At 42.6% G+C, this 20835-nt stretch overlaps 2 long non-coding RNA genes across 2 annotated transcripts in view; one reads left to right on the plus strand and one right to left on the minus strand.

Annotated features, from left to right (window-relative positions):
• The first annotated feature begins 1578 nt into the window (after positions 1–1578).
• On the plus strand, positions 1579–7880 carry LOC127483780 (uncharacterized). The gene is made up of 3 exons (XR_007910429.2): positions 1579–1809; positions 3091–3147; positions 7743–7880. It is a non-coding gene; the product is annotated as an uncharacterized lncRNA (long non-coding RNA).
• The window catches only part of LOC138844679 (uncharacterized), a 103749-nt gene continuing 90040 nt past the window's right edge, over positions 7127–20835 (minus strand). Inside the window, exon 2 of the long non-coding RNA XR_011380903.1 lies at positions 7127–14078. This is a non-coding gene — a long non-coding RNA (uncharacterized lncRNA). The remainder of the gene's footprint in view (positions 14079–20835) is intronic.

The raw sequence follows: 20835 nt of genomic DNA on the forward strand, positions 1-20835 counted from the left end.
AGGTGAACATGCATGAGACTGGGAGAGGGGAAACAGGCTGAACTCACCCTTTCTATTAGGAGCCCATCTCTGAGGTAAGTAACCCACTGCCTCAATAATGTATTAGTTTTCCTGAGGGACTAATCATTATTCCTAATTATCACTTAAAGGTCTCTTCTCCCAATACTGTTACAGTGGCAATTAAATCTCATCATGAGTTACGGAGGGCTAAATGGCTTATTTATTCTGTTGAATTATCTCCCAAATCCCGCAGAACAAATTCAGGAGGTAAGCATCTCTGTTTCTGTGATCTTGGCTAACATGAACCTTCCCTTGTGCATAAGCCTAACTACTATTCTGCTATACTTCTGGTGGTTAAGACAGCTACTGAGGCCTTCAAACTAAAGGAAAATGCAATTTATCTTCAATAAAAAGCTGTCTGAATTAACCTCTTCACCCCCTCCCAAAGTGTTTTTCCATGCATCTTCAGGAAACAACAAATTTGTAGATATCCTCATCTGGGACCAAGATCCTGAGAGTGATTTAACACACAGCTGAAATGCATATTCTTGGGCCCCACCCTAGATCTACTTGATCAGAGGCTTGGGGAGTGAGTTTTAAGGCACCTTACATGGTTCTGATACACACAAGTTTGAGAAGCTATCTTAGACTGAGCCTGTATATCAGTCAGATGCGCTGCAGTAACAAGAAATACCCGAATCTCAGGGACTTACTGCAAAGAAAGTCACTATATCCCTCAGACAGAGTCTGCTGTGGGTACAGGAATCTCTCTAGGCAGTTGTCATCCATATGACAACCCAGTGATCCAGACTATATTGAGGTGTAGCCCATCATTCCAACGTGAAGCCTGAGGATTCACTGTGTCAGAAGAAGGAAATTTGTCTGTAGAGGGAGCTGTGAAATGTTGTATTCCCTGATCGTAATCAACAGGAAGAAAAAAAGGAAAAGGGAAACACTAGTGTTAATGAGTCGATTCTACCATAGGTCAGCTGTATCTAAGTCCACATGAGTACACTCTGCTTTTCCAAGAAGCCTCAAACTTGTTCCCCAGCTTAGTGAAATCCCAGGAGATGAGCAGAGTGAGCAAGTTATTATTTACATTTCTAGGCCCATTCCAGAACCTTGCAGACTTCCAGAGAGAAGAGCCAGAGCAAAGGGCAATGGTCATTCACCTCACTATTCTCCTATTTCCCTTTCTTTGCGTTTCTGTAGCAAGAACATTAACTAGAGGAGGTAGAATTTTCCCATGTAACACCCACAATGAGGGAAAGATGCCAATATTACAAATTAGGAAGCTTCCTAACGCTGCACATTTACCTGGAACCCCTTCAAGTACAGTTCTCTTGCAGGATTCAGGGTTCAACCACCCATTTAAGTTCTCTGCTCTTTTCTTTCTCTCTCCATGCACCCCCCAGAGTTTTCCTATTTTTGGTTTGCCAGAGAGTAGGCAGATCAATGCATGTTTCCCATCCCACCAGCCTGAAGAAGGCACATGAGTTCTTTTGTTTGCTGGTTACAAAAGGGAAATAGACAAAGGTCTCCATAACAACAAGGAGTGCAAGGGTAAGAACCTTCTTGTCTTAGGAAAGAGTCCAGGAAAACAGAGGTCACATAAAGCCTCATGGTGATCTGCCTGATTCATCTTCTCTCTCCTTCTCCAGGCAGTGACTGTACGCCCTTTGGCTAAGCAAGGCTAAAAGCAGGGGAAGATCAGTGAACAGAACACGGAGACCCACTGTGTTTCCAATTACCTCGCAGGAGGAAGCTAGAGACTCTAGAACGGTGACTAAAGAACTTTAAAGGACCTTTGTAAGTTCCCTAAGTTTGTAAATAACAAAGAGTTTCTTCCCAGCAGGCAAAGTGCATCCCATACTCCCGCCAGACCTGGATGTACTATGGGCAAGGATGTATGGGTATAGCAAGGTACTGGAATGTATTATGAGAAAGAAAGGAACAAAGGGGGGGGGGGGTTGGTGTAACCTGAAGACGGGCTCAGTGACAGCTCCAATAGGAAGTTACAAAAATCAAAAGCTTCCTGAAATAGCTATGCAAAGCTTAAATCGAAAACAAGGCTGATGCAAGACTCAACAGGGCTTTCTGCCCTTGATACATCTCGAGTGTTCTTCTAGGAGTTTGGGCTGCCTACGAGTACCATAATCAGAGAAGTCTGTATTTCCAGAGAACACCAAAAGGGACCTGTGAAATCGAGTCCAGAAGTCTCACTTTACAGACAAGGAAACGGAGGCACAGAGATGTGGGTGGAGCCTGAGACTATAGAAGAAGCCAGGTCTTTTAGTCCAGGGATCCTGGCCAGCAACCCACTGCCACTCAGTCTCACAGGGACTCAAACAGCATGGGATTTTAAAAGTTTTCTAATTTTTGCTGTTGTTTAAAAAGTTTATTTGTGGCCGCTCCGTGGTTCACTAGGCTAATCCTCCGCCTGAGGCGCCGGCACCCCAGGTTCTAGTCCCAGTTGGGGCACTGGTTCTGTCCCGGTTGCTCCTCTTCCAGTCCAGCTCTCTGTTGTGGCCTGGGAGTGCAGTGGAGGATGGCCCTGCACCCACATGGGAGACCAGGAAAAGGCACCTGGTTCCTGGCTTCGGATCGGGGCAGCGCACCGGCTGTGGCAGCTATCTAGGGGTTGAACCAATGGAAGGAAGACCTTTCTCTCTGTCTTTCTCTCTCACTAATTCTGCCTGTAAAAAATAAATAAATAAAAAATAAAAAGTTTATTTGTTTACTTGAAAGGCACAGTGACAGAGGAGGAGACACACACCGGGAGGGGAGCAGGAGGGGAGAGAGAGACAGAGAGAGAGAGAGAGAGAGAGAGAGAGAGAGAGATGAATATGAATCTTTCATCTGCTGGTTCAATTCCCAAATTGCCTCAAAAAGGTCTGAGTCAGACCAAAGCCAGAAGCTTGCAACTCCATCCAGATCTCCAACATGGTTGGCGGAGGCCCAAGCACTTGGGCCATCTTCTATTGCCTTCCTAGGTGCATTAGTAGGGAGCTGGGGATGCCAATGTTGCAAGTGGTGATTTATCCCACTGTGCTACAGTGCCAGTCTCTCTCTCTGTTTTCTTCTCTACAGTGAGTACAACTTACCCTTTTATCTGTTATGGGAGTGAAAAAACACAGCTGATGGTGGGTAAGTAGATTAATCGTGTCTCAGTCTCATGTCCCAGACTCGGGGTGTTCATGGAAAGTGATCTGTATTGCAAAGAAGCCATGAGAGGCAGGCAGGGCCCTCACCTGCTTTCTCTCCTTCTCCCCAGCAGTCTTTCTTTGGTCCTGTTAAGACAGCTCCAGCCAGTTAACTCTCTGTGTATGAAGAAAAATTAGGGGAAAAAAGTCCCCTCTCCCTGTGGTTCTTCTTCTTAAAAGAAATAGTACTACTCAATTCTAGCGTTTTAAGTAGAAGTCTAATGCAATCACCTATAACCCTGTTTCCAGGTTACCAAGATAAATCAAAGTCCGTCAAATTTTTTGTTACACATAAGAGGGAGCTCCTGGTACTTTGAGTTGCATGCATACAACCTGGCAGGCCCATCATCTCCAGGATACAATGAGCCTGGACACTCAGAGACTTCCCTATTTGTGGATTTCCTGCTTTTCCTACCTAGCTGCTGGAGACACTTGCTTCTCACTCTAAATAATCGAGAATGTCAAAACTGATGCCATTACAGATAATTATGCAGCAAAGGAAAGACATAAAATACTTGGGGTTTTTTTTTAGCACTATAGTATTTTTTAAAATATTTATTTATTATTTGAATGGCGGAATCACAGAGAGAGAGAGAGAGAGAGAGAGAAAGAGAGAGAGAGAGAATATGAATGAGAACATCTTCCATTGCTGATTTACTTCCCAGAAGGCCACAAAGGCCAAGGCTGGGCTAGGCTGAAGCCAAGAGCCAGGAGCTTCTTCTGGTTCTCCCACATGGATGGTGGGGGCCCAAACACTTGAGCCATCTTCTGCTGTTTTCCCAGGCCATTAGCAGGAAGCTGGATCAGAAGTGGAGCAGCCGGAACACAAGCCGATACCCATATGGGATGCTGGTGTCAGCACTGTAATATTTAATCAACCTTATACCCAAAGACTGACATTAGACCAGACCCCAGCTCTCATTCTACCTGTATAGACCTGTGGTTTAGCGATTATCATCAGATATAATCCCAATTTCTCCATGTAAAAGCAAGGCTACAGACTACACACCAGTCCGGGCCCTTCCCCATCCACTGCAACCTACCAGGAATGGGGAGCTTTTTTTCTGCCAAGGGCCACTTGGATATTTATAACATCACTTGTGGGCCATATAAAATCACCAACTTAAAGATTAGCCTGCTATAAACCTAATTGAATTTCAAGTCCTGCCTTTGGTTGCCTTGGTAGGGCCAGACAAAATGATTTCATGGGCCTTATACACCTCACGGGCTGGAGACTCCCCACCCTCATGAGGATCTCAGCCCCACAAGCCACAGTCCTCCGAAGAGGGAAGTTCACCACACACCAGCTGCGTTAACCCGTGAGACTTAGTTTCCTCATCTGTAATCTGAAGGTAATCACAGAACAACCTTCAGGATGAGCAAATAGCGACACGAATTACATTAATGTCAATTAAATGAAATGTAATGATTACATGAAATCACATCTGCGAAATGTTCACTGTTAAATGAAATTTAGTGAGGTCAGCATTGTGGAGCAGTGGGTTAAGCCACTGCCTGCAATACCAGCATCCCATATGGCCACCAGTTTGTGTTCCAGCTGCTCCAGTTCCAATCCAGCTCCCTGCTAATGCACCTAGGAAGGCAGCAGACGATGGCCAAAGTCCTTGGGCTCCTGCAACCTACAAAAGGAGGACCTGGAAGAAGCTCCTTGCTCCTGGCTTCAGCCTGGCACAGCCTGGCTGTTGTAGCCATTTGGGGAGTAAACTAGCCATTGGAGGATCTCTTTCTCTCTGTCTCTCCCTCTCTCTCTGTAACTCTGCCTTTCAAATAAATAATAAATAAATATTTTAAAAAATGAAATTTATTACTATTGTGTGACTCCACTTACACATGGAGGTACAATAAATTGGACCAACTTTGTGTCTCTGAACCTGGACAGTAACACAGTTCACAGATTGGATAGCAACCATTGACCAATCAGGAAAAATCTTCTGGTCCAATCAGCCCATTCTGGAAATTTGAAAGCAATAAATAAATAAATAAATAAATGGATCACAGTTATCCAAAACTTCATGTGAGATAGTTGCCACACATGTCCTATCTCCGTTTGATTCCAATGATTGCTTGTCTTATCAAATTGTGCTGTAACCTGCCTGTTCATATGTCTCAGAGTTTTTTGCTGTTTTGTATCCTGTCAGGTCCAGCTCAAGTGAGTTGGTGTTCACAGCTCCCCTCCTTTCAGACCTTGTTTCTCTTCAGCTTTTGGGTCAGTTGCCCTGCATCCAATGGGTTTCAAAAGAAAGTGAGAAATTTGAAATTACTCTTTTTCTTTTGTGATTCTTTAATTTTGTATATCACTTTAATAAAAATAAAACTAAAAAAAAAGAGAAAAGGATATGAGTTAGAAATGGAAACAGATGTTAGAAAGTAAGATAGAAATGGAGCCAGCACTGTGGCACAGTAGGTAAAGTTACTGCCTGCAGTACCAACATCCTATATGGGTGCTGGTTCAAGTCCCAGCTGTTCTACTTCTGATCCAGCTCCCTGCTAATGTGCCTAGAAAAGCAGTGGAAGATGGCCCAAGTGCTTGGACCCCTGCCCCTATGTGAGAGACCCAGATGAAGCTCCTGGCTCCTGACTTCAGACGGGCCAGCCCAGCTCTGACCATTGTGGCCATTTGGGAATTGAACCAGCAGATGGAAGATCTCTCTGTCTGATCCTCTCTCTCTTTATCTGTAATTCTGCCTTTCAAATAAATTAGTAAATATTTTTTTAAAAAAGAAGAAGATAGAGAAAAGCTCCAGTGATTAAAATGGCCAAAAGGAAAAGACCAATTCGAGTTACAAGCAGGGAAAAATATGAGTCAGCAAAAACCAAGACACACAAGAGTGTGTACAGTAAAAGAGGGAAAAACACATTCTGTGGTAGGATCAGAGCAGGTCAGTGTAGACATAAAAGCTAGAGAAGTGGCTTCACCAGGGTGAAGACCCATGAGTCTCCTTGTTTTGAAGTTCTGGTTCCTCAAGTCCTGCTATCTATTTCTTTATATCTATCTATCTATCTATCTATCTATCAATCATCTATTTATTTATGCATGCCCTTTTCCCCTAGGTTCTTGAGTATATATATCCTTACCATATGCCACCTAGTATTTGAGATACTTCCAGTGTATCTCGTCTTACAAACAAAAGAATCAAGTTACCAAAAATGAAAAGGTCCACAATTCAGCCAGCTTTTCCAAGCTCCTCCCCTGCCTTCTTACTTTTCACCAGGTATCAGACAAAATCGCCACAGTAGCCATCGTCCCATCTCAAACGCACCCTGTGAAATGTGCCCTCCCCACCCACCTCAAGTCACCTTCATATATCCCAAGTGGAACAGGTGCTATGAGTTCTCCTCCAAGTAGATGCTTTGAGTTTTCCTCCCAGATTCCCCCTATCTCTATTCTGCTTTCTGTACACCTGGCGTCTGGCTTCTCCATGGTTTTTTCTGGGTTCTGAAGCCAGCCTGCTCAGGATTTTAAAGGTCAGAAGTCAATGTATCTTCCAGTCTTGCCCATCATGACCCTTAGCCAACAGCCTACTAGTGTGAGACTATGAGAGTCCAGTCCTTTAGCCTCTAAGGTGTTAACTTACTCCCCAGGGATTCCCCTACAGGTCATAGAACTTGAGCAGAGCTCATCCTTCCTTGGGTCTTCTCCTATTCCTCTATTGCTCCCTATACTGTCTTACAGTTTCCCTCAGGAGCACTTCCTGAATAACTCACTTTTTCCACTCCCTCAGGGTCTGCCTCTAAGGAACCTAAGCTAGGACACAGGGTGAACACTTCTCGGACCATCGCTTGGCAGGTCCCTTCCAGCCCTGTAATTCCATCACAATATCAGTGTAACTAATAACATTCTTACTGGTTTTTCTGTCTGTCTAGATTATGTGTTCCTCAAAGAGGATGGTTTTGTCTTGATGTTTATTTCCCCAGTGCTTAGCACAATTCTTGAAAAATGAATTTAAAAATACATTTGCTGTGCATCTATCTACAATTACTAGACCTATGGATGGCAAAAAATGATATAAAGTCACTGATTTCTAGGAGCCTCTGGGCTTCAGTTTCCTCATATGTGAAAATAAGGGGATTATCTCTAAGTTTCTCAAAATCTATGATCTTATATTTGAGCAGAATGATGACAATTTCTCATAATCGGTCTTGCCAGTTTGTGTCCCATATCAGGAAGGACTTGAAAGCCTGAACCTTTTATCTCAGGATCAGGAGATCCGATTGTCCAGGGACAAGTCATAAACCCTCAGTCTTATAAGTTTCTGTGAATGACTCAGACAGTTGCAAAAATATTTTAAGAAGCCTGCCTCACAAATTCATTCATTAATGTGTCATCTAACAAATGTTTACTGAATAAGCACCATGCCCAAGGCACTGTAAGCAATGGAGTGAAAAAAAAAAGGCTTAGATATACAATTAAAATATGCACAATAATTTACAGTCAAAAAGCTCTTTTATATGTACAAGCTCAATGCATAACAAACCAGCACTGATTAACATAATCTCCATTTTACCTTGGTCCCATAGGGAGGTCAAGTGGATCACCCAAGGTCACACAGCCAGTGTATGGAGACCTTGAACCCTCCAAAACTTGTGACTTCCACCCTCACCCCACTTCTACTCCACCATCTCACTTCCCTTGGCAAGAATATCACCAGGGTCCAGCCTTTTGCCATATATATTTTTTCTTTTTATCACTAGAACCACAGGTCTCCTTGAAACATTATAAAACATCATCCTTCAACATGGAACTGCTTTAAATGTTAAAAGTGTCTACTTAATAAAATAAATCTTGCTTGTACTTATTTAATCTATATGATGTCTTCACAAATAATGTGATTTGATTCCTAAGGAAAAATGATACATCCTTTGTTGTGTACACACACCAATTGAATAAAAATGTAGATGCTTACAACAGATCGCACCTGTAAATAGTTATATTTTATAGATGTATTCAGTTATAACAATAAGTCACACATAAGGATACATTTAGTTATAGAAATCTAAACATATGTTTATATAAGATGTCAACATATTTTGAGATAATGGTATCTGGCAAGTGTACAAAAAGCTTTATAGCACTTATTATTTATTCCCAGGAAGCCAGAATCATACTCAGAATTCAAAGTGTAGGGTAGAGAAAATGGCATAAAACATGAAAAACACACACACACACAAACCCAGCGCAATAAAATGAACTAATGAAATAGCTACAATCAACATACAGTGAGGATTCAGTCTGTCAGCCTCCATTCAAGTTTTAATCCACAATAGAAAAAAAATATACAAACCTAGGGTTGTTTGGTGTAGTGATTAAGGTGCCTCTTGGGGCTCCTGCATCCCATACCAGAGTGCCTGGTTTTGAGTCATGGCTCTACTCTGGATTCTAGCTTCCTGCTAAGGCACAGCAAAAGAGGCAGCAGTTGATCTCAAGTACCTGGCTTCCTACCATCCATATAGGAGACCTTAATTTAGTTCCTTGCTCCCAGCTTCTGCCCACCCCATGCTTGGTTACTGTGGGCATTCACAGAGTGAACCAGAGGATGGTTGATTTCTCTCTCTCTCTCCTTCAAATAAGTAATACAAATTAATAAATAAAAATTATTTTTAATACATTCACAAACCTGATTGGGAGATTGGATGGAGGGTGGGATGGGGTATGGAAACAAAGAAGGGACAACTTTGTAAAGAAGGAAGCTGAAATGAATAAAAGAATAAAGACTAAGGCTTTTGCAATTAGAATGTCATCAAATTTACACAGTAAGTTTTCAAAGATGCTCAACAACAATCAAGTTGTGTGTCTGGTGACAAAGAAAGATCCAATGTCAGTAATATTGTAATTTAAGGACTTCTAGACTGAGGCACTTAGCCACTGAATAGTCTGCACACATTGGTAGGAGTTTGTGTGCCATAGGGCATCCTATAGAACAGTGTGGATCTGATGTTCCAGTGGAGAATACCCAAACCAATCAAATCTTTGGGTCTTTTGTATAAGGTCAGTTTCCCTTGAAAAGAATCTTTCAAAATGCTACCTGAGATGTTGGGTGAGACTTTACTTCTCTGTCAGGAAGCCAATCGGAATAAAGAATTGGTAGGCTCCTGTTGTCCCATGGGACAACTTTAATTGAAGCCCCTATTTCCAGCAGAGTCTCTCTCCAGGCATGGCTATTCCTGACAGTTCTGAATCCAGATCTTTTCGGGTTCACATTCTGTACAGTATAATTTACACAGGTGGTCTGCTGAAGTCCGGGAGATTATCGTATGGCTGATCTCAGAGGTGGAAAGAATTTGGGTGGTCTCTGTCCCTATCCCCCTACTTTTACTCTGTCTGAGATTCTGCAATGGTAGTTACCTTGCATTTTGTTGACTTCCTCTGCCATTCCTGCACCCCACTCCACTCCCAGACCTCCCATCCCCAGATATTTGAGGTTCACATTTCTCTGATATGCCACATCCAATTTTCATCTTCCAAATTTTGCTTGAAATCCTCTTTTTTCTTTATCCTTATAGGTTTATACTTATTTATTCCTCTTCTTTTATTTCTAGAGAGAAGTACACTATATGTTCAATTCACCATGTTAATTCAGATGTACAGTGATTTAAGAAGGCTCAGCTACAGATATGTAAAGGTATAGTCAAGTCCAGTCATAGTAAGATCCTAAAAAGCAATCAACAAAGTAGCACTAATCTGAACTCAAGTGGTGCGTATCTCACAGGGTCTCTTTGGAAATAGAGCTTTGCAGGGGGCACGGTTAGCACATTGTTTATGGCAAGTAGGAAGATGGGCACAGTAGATATGGATAGATTCTTCCCCAGGCCCAGTCTGCTTCTTAGCTGTGTAAAGTTGGGCAAGTTGCTAACCTCTCCATTGCTTCTTTGAAAAATAAATGCAATTGCACCTCCTTCATTGGGTTGTGGAGATGATTGATGAAATCATAGGAAAAAGGCCCCAGCACAGTGTCTGGCACATCTACACTCTACTCAATGGTGGTTGACACTCATTCTCCCGTAGCCCTTCAAATGTGGGCCTAAAGCACATCTATTTGTCTCTGCTTACTGTTCTTTGCCCCATTGGAAAAAGGGGTAGAGGGGAAAAAATAAAGTGATAAATCACACACGCTGTAAGTTTCAAATCTGAAGAATGTTGCCCCAGGCAATTCCTGCACTCCCCAGTAAAGTGTGCTGGGCTTCCACATCACACACCCGAAGGCTGCACAGCTCAGCTTGCTCTAGTGAAGTGTGGGAATTGGCAAAGGATGTTTTCTAAGCCTTTCAAGCATGATTCTAGCCCTTAGGATATGGGTCAAATGACCTCTTGGGAGGGGAGAAAGGCATTCCATATTCATGTGACTCTTGACCCACTTAAAGGTCACTCCCCAAGTTACATCAGCCCCTTCCTGGGAACACTTAGCACCTGACTATTGAAGGAGTGTTGGTCTCTTCCTTGTGATTTAATTAGTTACCCATGGGGTGATTGGCTGAGAGCCCGAATTCCATACAGTTTTCAAGATCACCCATTCAGGACTTAAATCTCCTCTCTGACAACCCTCAAAAAGTGACTGTCTTGTTTGGACTCCTACAATTATAAGAAATATAGTAAATTTTGGAGAAGACTAGGCTGTCAGCTCTGAGAGCTACAAATTCTTATTTAAATCAGTGCATTCCCCTCCCTGACTTTTTTATGGCTTGAAAGGTTAGGCAAAGCAAAGGACATTAGAATTTATCCAGCCATCAGGGAACTGACTGTTAGGAGAGGAAATGGACATTAAACAAGCATTAAGAATTTTGGAGGTGTGAAGAATGTGATAAGTATAAAAAAAAAAGGAAACACAGAGTGCTATGGGAACATTAGTCTAAAGTAGTGGGTCTTAGTTGGTGGGGAGTGGCAGAGAGGGAGACAGGTTTAATCTCCATGGGATACTTAGCAATATACAGGAATATTTTTTATTATTTCCAATAAGATACTACTGATATCTAGTTGGTAAAGGACAGGGATATTGTTAAATATCCTGCATTGTACAGGATAATCTTCCTCCTGCCCCCAATCTCCACATACATATGAAAAGAATTATCTGGTCCAATGTGTCAATAGTGCTACTGTAGCAAAACCCTGGTCTAGAAGTTTCCAGGAAGGCCCTTTGCTCTGAGGAAGGAATATTTAGTAGAATAAATTCAGATTATTCTGGTTCCAGCAAGGGTAACTGTATGCATGTAGACCCAGAGGCAACTGGACATGACCACGACCTAGAGAAGGGACGTAATCTTGGACCCAGATTTAGGATGTGGTTCAGTTCTACACATTAAGACATCACAGGCAGGTTCAGTCCTCCTTCCTCAGAAGAATCCTTCAAGTGTCTGAGAACAGATGTCCCAGTCTTGATGATTTTCCCTTCAATGGCATTTTGTTCACCTAAACACTTCACTCATGGTCATGCTGCCAGCCAACACATTCCAGCAGATATGAGACGATGGACATGGGGGCCTGTGGACCCATCACCACTTGTGGAGCTGCAGACCAGGTCATGAGGCAGTTTCTCTACAGGTATTTGTCTAGGTAGGAGCTCCTGGATCTCCTGGATTTGTCTTACAAGTACAGGAAGTAGACCCTGGCTACAGATGACCTTGGCTATTTATTAAAGCACCACCCTGAAAAGCTTTGCTAGAAAAGTTTTCCAGGAAGAATGAGCCGGTCAGATGGAGACCTTTAAGTCTGTATCGAGGGGAAGAATGGAAGGGGAAGGAACAAAAGAGAGAATGGGTACATTTCTACAAAAAATCAATCCTGTCCTTCAACCTTTCCAATTGGTGCACAGTCCATTTGTAGTCACCACTTTCAAGCTACACCTCTGCAAAACTCTTCATCTATCCCTTTCCAGGCTTGGCCAGCCTCAGTAAACTAAGGCAAGGTTGGTCAGGGGCAGAACCCAGAAATCAGGATGGGCAACAGAGGGAGGGGAGCAGTAAGGTAGGGAGCAATGGAGCAGAAATTGCTTTCTCTTCCAAGGTTGGTCACTAGGTATATCAAAATGAAAAACAGGGCTGACTGTGAGGAGTACCCAGAACTTGGCAGTCATAGGACAGCAGTGTGGGAAAATCTTTGTTCATACAAATAGACTAAATGTTAGTTACCTCCGTGATCTGTACCAATGACCAATTTCCCAATCACTAAACTAGCAATGAAACCCTCTTTCATTGAGTTATTTTTTAAACTTTCAATATGTGGAAGTTATTGCTAAAGATGTGTATACTACATTTAAGATGACACATTCATTACTCAGTGTTTTCAATCAGTGGGGAATCTTTTGGGAAGGTCACTCAGAGGTAGTAGTGCTCAGTATGTCAATTTAACTCAATAAATACTGATCACCTCCATTGTGTATGGCCCTTTGTTAGCTACTGGGAGAGACACAAAGATGAAAAAGAAATGTATCCCAATGACTAACATTGACTCTTGTGCCTGACGACAGTGAAAACCGTAGAGGTACTGAGTGCTAGAGAAGGCTGAGGAAAAGGCAGCACATGAGCTGAGCCTTGGAAGATGCACAGAGATTTGGATGAGGAAAGGAATAAGCAAGGTACGGGAGAAAACTAGGATGGAAAGATCCCATGTGGATAAACAGGCCAGGCTTTCTTATTCCAACCATTAAGTTAACTAGACCCAAGCTAGGAGAGAGTCGTCAGAGAAAGAGTCGCAGCTTGAGGGGTTCTGGTATTTTTCCTTGGAGCACAAACTATGCCCCACCTATCCATGGGTTTTTAGGTGCCCCTTGTGGTGACACTTGGTGACCACAAATCTCCAGGCTGACTGGGTTCTTAAGTCAGGTGTCATAGTTCCACTTCATGTTTCCTTGTGCAGTCCTGGGTAAGACAAAAACTTAATTCTGCACTCTTTAACCTGAGTGGCCATCCCTTCCACATTGAAAACTTCCAAAAATGTGTATGCTGGGGCATATCCCAGGCTTTTTGAAACTCCAGGCCATGGCCAGGTAACTGCCCATTTGAACAAGCTGCCCAAATGTTTCCAATACCTGTCAAGGACTCAGAACCATTGTTCTGGTTAGAAGGCCACAGAAAATACTCATTCCATCCCCCAGCACCCAATCATAGTTGGCATTAAGAGAATGGTATTGATTGACCTTATTTGGCCTCAATTCAAGATGGGGAGCAAACAAGGAGGCAGGTCACTCATGAAGTATTCTGATGCTGACTCTTACCTCTCTGTATGAGCTTGGGCAAGCTTCTAAATTCTCCATGCTGCAGTCTCCTCCTTTGGTCAGTGGAGACTGCATTGTCTGGCATCCATAATGCGAAAATGCAATATGACAGCATTTGAAATAAATGCACTGAAAAGCAAATGCATTCTATACATATTCTGTTATATGGACTCACCTGATTCCAGCGTCTTGTGGGCAAGGAGTAATAGCTCATTTCTTTAGGAGACATCCAGTAGATGTCTGCACATAGGAGTCCATGGTGAGCACTCCAACAAATGAAGATTCACTGAGCTAAGGCTGTCCTCTGCCAAGTCACTAAAATGTCTCCTTTATCTGTGGGTAATAACTGCAGTTACTATTTAATTAAGAAAGACTTCCAAGGAAGAACAATCAATTTGCAAATTACATTGGGTAGAAAGCAGCCAAGGAATTGCTCAGCCATCATGGCAGTCAATGCATACTAAGTGAGGGGAGACTTCTGTCACACAAGGCCTGCTGAGTTCCTCTTTGGTTTTGCAGATTTATATTCTCCAGAGTTCATCCAAGTTGTCAGCTCAGGGAATTTTGATGCATCAGTGTATTTCTTAGGTCAGGGGCCAAACCCACTTGGTAGAGCCCTGTCCCCTTATCAGCAGGAGAAATGATCAATCTGAAAAAGAATATATAATTCATGACCAAACAGAGCAAAGTATTAAATCAAGAAGCTGACACTGGCCCAATTTACGACATCGCTTTACTAAGTATATTCCCCATTGTGTCATCCAACAGCCCATCTTGATCTAAAAACACCTGCTTTGGAGAATGGGTCTCTCTTATGTGCTGGGAGAGAAGGCAAACTGCTTCAATCAGCAGCCATTTCTGTTGATGGAAAACCTTGTGGCCCTGAGCCAGCAACATATAAAAGTAAATAAAAATTGAAGTGCAGGTCTGAAAGAAACAGTGACACAGTACAGCTACATTAAAATATTTATGCCCTCGGACTTTTAGACATCCATTATCCACAGTATGTTAATAAGAATGCTGAACTGACCTTGGCTGGGACACAAAACTTCCAGTGCCCTGCAAAACAACTCTGTCCTCCCACACACCTTCAGGTATGGAGAAATATGCAAGGGACAAGGTAAACCCAGAACTTAGGTCAAATCGCTTGGCCTGGGTTAGCAGTGGGGAACTCGTGACCGGGGCAGAAGGATGGTGTTTGAGTTCCACTTCTGCCAATAATTAGCTGGTGACATTGAGAAATGGCTCCAGCACTAGAGGCCTCCACTTTTCATCATGTGTCCTATGAAAGAATCACAGAAGATCAGCAAATGGCATTCCTGGCTAATTGCATTCAGATTTTTAAAGGAAATATAGGAACATACAGATTGCTTCCAGATTTAATGTGACTCAGGCAAGAGTGGGTTGCCCACTGTGATCAGAGTGAAGAGAATTCTGGGATGAATGTCCCAGAACTGCTTTCCCATTCTAACAGTCCATTACTGAGTCCTCCTCACTGATACCTCTAGGACACCATCCTTCACAGATTCCACCCTAAGGAAGACTAAAAATGTTTTTACTTCACTACAGAAACCATGGCTCTGGATTAGGCCCAGACTCTAAGTACAATATCCAATGCCCTTTTTAGTATGGCTGCAACTCCTCTCTTAGCTTTTTCCTTTCCCAGAAACTCCATGCCCTTGAAACTTGGTATTGCTTACCATTCCCTAAGCAAGCCATTTGATCACAAACCTCATTTCCCAGAATGCCTCTTCCAATGCCTCAAAATTCCAGATCTTCCCTTCAAGACCCAGTTTCAACATTTGCTTCTATGACTGCCTCAAAGTAAACCAGTTTTCTTGTCCATGGTAATGTGATCATTTGTTTTTGGGACTCTCCCACTTGACTTTGAGTTTTCCTCCTTACCAGTGGTATATGTACCTGAGGGTTCTTGGGTATATACGCAGGGGTTCATACACCCAGAGAAGAATCTTGAGGCATTAAACAGGAGATACAGTTTTCTTAAGTTGGGGACATTTTTAATACATAAACAAATATACATATATATATATATATACAGTTTAGAGTCATGTGCATGAAAAGATTTATTTTTAATCAATTAATTAAATTAATTAATTTATATTTAAATTCATTTATATTAATTTAATTCATTTGATTAATTAATTAATTTGAAAAGCAGAGCTATAGAGAGGCAGAGAGAGAGAGAGAGAGAGAGAGAGAGGTCTTCCATCTGCTGGTTCACTCCCCAGGTGGCCACAACAACCAGAGCTGAGTCAATCCGAAACCGGGAGCCAGGAGCTTCCTCCAGGTCTCCCATGCAGGTGCAGGGCATTTTCCACTGCTTTCCCAGGCCATAACAGAGAACTGGATTAGAAGTGGAGCAGCCAATACTCAAACCGGTGCCCATATGGGATACTGGTACTGCAGGCAGCGGCTTTACCCACTATGCCACAGTGCCCACCTTGTGCATGAATTTTTAACTAAAAGAAAAACACTCAGACAAATATTGAGGGCGATCATGGGGAGATAATTCAAGTTATGATACACTGCCTCCACCAGCAGTATCTCAAACAAAACTTCACTCCCCATTCTCCTCAGTCACCTTTACTGTCAAGTTGTTCCATAGAAATATTTGCTAAGGGGCTGGCATTGTGGTGCAGTGGGTTAAGTCACTGCTTGCAACACTAGCTTTCCATATCAGAGTACTGGTTCAAATGTCAGTGGCCCCATTTCTGATCCAGCTTCTTTGGGCTTTGTCACCCACGTGGGAGACCAGGATGGAGTTGCTGGCTCCCACCTGACGCAGCCCTGGCTGTTACATCCATTTGGAGGGTAAACCAATGGAAGGAAGATTCTCTCTCTCTCTCTTTCAAATAAATAAAATAATCTTTAAAAAGAGAAATATTTGTTAAGCCAAGTCTTATTCATCATCGACATTCTCCATTGTTTAACATTATGTCTGACACAAAATAAATGACCAATAAATTTGAATTTATTGATTAGTTGGATGGATAGACAAGCAGATGTACAAAGTGGAAACAATGGAGTTTATGTGAATAAAAGTTTCTTCATTTTAAGTCCTCCCCAAATGCAAAGATCTCTTCTTCCCTCTTCTACCAACCTATCTTTTGCATAAACATAGCATCTACTGTCACTATAGGGTACTTTGCACTAACAACTTGAAACTCACTGGGCTAGAGTAGGTGGGCCACTACTTGGCCTCAGTTGGATTAAAGAAAATATTGAAGTTGTGCGCAGTCATCCTCCCACCCTGACAATTCCTAAAGGCACCTCCACAGCCTGGTGAGGTTAGGCCAGGAATCTGCATAACCAATTGCCTAAGGAGAGAATGGCCAATGAACTGAAAACACAAAGTAGAAAGGTTTTGAGCAACCTCAATCTAACTGAACTTGCTGGGTCATTGGCTAAAGTTAGTGAGAAGCAAGGGGGATGGGGAAATACTGCTTATGGCCATGAACTCCACATTCCAAAGAGGGGGCAGGTAGAAACTCAGGGTTGAATACACTCATATTCACATAGACCCAAAAATCAAACTGAGAACTGGACACAGTTATCCCAAGAGCAGAATTGCTTAAAGCTGAAACCAATTAGGACATATCAGGCTCACAGCAGTATCCATAAGAAAAAATTAATAAAAATCCGCCTGCCACTCTTTCCTGGCTGCCTACCAACTCCACTTCCCCCAATCCCAGCTTCTGCCTCCATTTCTGACCGTCCTCGGCTTGATTTCTTCCCTTCTCCCCTCTTCCAGCATTAGCAAACCTTCTTCAGGGTTTGCCTCTTCAATGCCTCTCAGTACCTATACCTCCCTCTCTCCATGGATATCATTCCAGGCCAAAGCTATTATCTTCTCCCTCCTTGATTTGGAAAATAGCTTACCTGGAATCCCTGTACCAGGAGGGATCTGGCCACTTCATCAGTCCCTCCTCAAATAGCCGATGAAGTAAGCTTCAATATGCAAATCTTACCATACCCTGCCTGGCTGAAAATCCTGTCTCTTTTCATTGTTTATGGGTTTTGAGTCTAAAGTCCTTACCCAGACCTACAAAGGCTCTTCCTTTCCTCTCCTTACCCTTAGCTCTCCAGACTCTGTTTTCTTTCAGAGTGAATGACTGAACAAGCAAGCTAGAAGCACCCATGAGTCTATGGCAATAGCCATTGTTACAATACCCTCATTGGAAGCTGAATCTGCTCTCTCTCTCTCCCGCTCTCTCTCTCTCTCTTTAAGATTTATTTATTTATTTGAAAGAGTTACACAGAGAGAGAAGGAGAGGCAGAGAGAGGTCTTCCATCCGCTGGTTCACTCCCCAATTAGCTGCAATGGCTGGAGCTGCGCCAACCCGAAACCAGGAGCCAGGAGCTTCTTCTGGGTCTCCCACGTGGTGCAGGGTTCCAAGGACGTGGGCCATCTTCTACTGCTTTCCCAGGCCATAGCAGAGAACTGTATTGGAAGTGGAGCAGCCAGGACTCGAACTGGTGCCCACATGAGATGCCGGCACTGCAGGCAGCGGCTTTACCCGGCTACGCCAAAGTACCAGCCTCTTGATCTCTTTATATGGATGTGTCAGAGACCATATGATAAAAAAAGGAGAGGTGGTCTCCAGTATGTAAGCATCTGCTAAGGCTAAAGCCTTATAACCGTGTAAACAGAATCATCTTGTACACCAGTGCACTGACTTGGTAACACAGGAGTGATTCCTGATCCAAAACACTGTCATTTCCCACTAAGCCACCCCTGGGACACCAGTACCCCACAAATTTTATCATATGTCTTGGACACAACAATGACAGATCTTCACTGCCTCTAAGCCTACCCTTTTGGCAGCTGGACTTGCTTCCTCGTGAGTGCAGATGCTGGGAGCAATGGGGTTCTTTCACTAAGGAGCTCAGAGAGGCAATTCTCTTCCAGTGTAGGCTTCAGTAAGAAACAGGATATACACGCACATAGACATAGGGTGCGGATCTCAGAATGGTGGCAACAATAAAAAGGTGGAATTAGCAGATTTGTAAACCCCTGAGGCCAGAGAAGGATAAGTTCCATACATGTTTGTAACTTGCATAGAGTGAGGACCCTACTTATCTTAGTATCTTAACATAAAAGACCTAAGAAGATACTAGAATGATATTCAATCAACTGAAGCAACCAAGGGACTGTTATTTGTCAAGCCCCGGGGATGGTGTCACCTGTCTCCTACTCCCTCCTGACCCAGACTCATTCTTTCTCTCTCTCTCTCTCTCTCTCTCTCTCTCTCTCATACACACACACACACACACACACACACATTTTAGTGTGAATGAGACAATAGATTTATTGAAATAACTAGTACCAGAATAATATTGTCTCAGTCTGTTCATGTTGATACAACAAAATACCATAAATTGGGTAGTTCATAAGTAATAGAAATTTTTGGTCACACTTCTGGAGGCTGGGAAGTTTAAGATCAAGGTCTTTTGGTGTCTGGCGAGAGCCCATATTCTCATTCATGGATGATACCTTCTCAGTGTGTCCTCCCACGGTGGAAGGAATGAAGGAAGTTGTCTGGATCTATTTGTTGAAGGACACCTACCCCATTCATGCCCAAGGCACACTCTCCTGACCTAATCACCTCTCCAGAGGGGATATACAAGCTCTTTCGGTGACTCTTATCCTACACTATGATTTGCACTTGCTAAAGATAAAAACATTACAAGAATAATTCAAAAACATCCCTTTGAGAGCTAGGATTTCAACAAATGAATTGGGGGGCACAGACATTTGGGTCACAGAAATTATTATAACACAGTACTAAGATTGGCAGTATTTACACTCATCTAGCCCAGTGTAAATTTCTTCCTCAAGGTATCCTCTTTCTCTGACAATGACACCATTGGAAACACTGGTGTGAAACACTGAGACTTTGTACCATTCTCTAAAATCCCAAGAACCAGGGTCATATGGAAAGCTGTTTATCACACCCAAGAAACTCAAAATGTTCCTTCCAATTCCCGGTAGCTATGGGTACTGATTTTATGATGATCGTCTTTTACTTACATATCACTCCACAGTCATGTTCACTTTAAATCCCAACAATCCTTATTATCCCTCACTTCACAAAGCAATAATTAAAATGTACAAAAGTTAAATGTCTTGCCCAGGGTCATATAGTTAATTATGAGGACAGCCAAGATTCATGCCCAGATCTTGTGATTTAGAACTAGAGCTCTTTTCATAATGCTCTCCTTCCCACCAGGAGAAAAATCATAATCATCTCATTAACATTACTGAAACAAGGTCTCATGTATAGTTTTGTAACTAATGCCCCGAAAGCTTAGAAATTAGAGAAACAGCATCACCATGTCTCCAAGATAATAGCTGCTACCCTGGAAAACAAAAATATCAGTCATGTCCCCTTTGGTGAAAAATGCTTGCCAGTTGCTACTAGCCAAAAAGAGAAAAAACACACTGGCAATGCATTAGAATTAAGAGGTGTTAACTCTCCTCAGGTGGGTGAAAAACCCTGGCCATACAGGAACACGTTTTCTCCAGATAGCAAGACATCATACTAACGTAAACTCCATCTCAGTTAAAATGCTGGGCCAGGAGTTTCTACAGTTTGTCAGCCAAGTCAAGCCTGCAGTTGCCTTCTGTATTGTACTTGAACGGATGAACCACTTCTGGGTCTGAAGTAAGAAGCCAAGTAGAGGGAAGCCACTCTGTATGACCAGCTAGTGTAAGCTGCATTTCAAAGCAGACATAAAAGGAATTTAGGCTGTGTTGTAGAGAAACCCACCTTTTAAGGAAAACAATTTTTTTCAAGTTCAGGGGACTTTTACACTGCAGTACTTTGACTTAAAAGATGACACTTATCCTATTGTGGTCTTGAAGAAAATTGACTGCTACGTGGAATGAAGGAACAGTGCCGCTGAAATCTTTATGAGTAATCTGAAATGAAATGCTTTAAACCAACTCACTTCTCAACTAGGACTCTGCAGATGCTATGGAGATGGAATCTTTCTTATCATAAAAATGACAGAAAGTGCACAATGGAAGTATTCAAAAGCAATGATTACAAGAAATCACCTTCATTAGAAGGACAGCACAGACCTTGGGCTCATTCCTGGGATATAAGACTTTTTGCCTCTTCACAGTCACTTGCTCTAAAGAACTTGCAGGTTTTAAGGGTTATTACTATTCAATCAGCAAACCAGAACTCTGTGGAGCTTACAGTCAAATGGCTTAGAGGCAGGCCTTGTGCAGAAACACCATTCGAGGTTCCCATGAGAGACGTAGGGTGTGCAACAAGAACAGAAGAGAGATGGTTCACGTGCCTAACACTCAAACAATAGCAGGTTACAATTTGGAAAGCCCAGGGTCATCCATTTTGTCCTTTCCACATCTCATGTAG

Source organism: Oryctolagus cuniculus, chromosome 12 (assembly GCF_964237555.1).
Source record: "Oryctolagus cuniculus chromosome 12, mOryCun1.1, whole genome shotgun sequence".
In the NCBI taxonomy this organism is placed as follows: Eukaryota; Metazoa; Chordata; class Mammalia; order Lagomorpha; family Leporidae; genus Oryctolagus; species Oryctolagus cuniculus.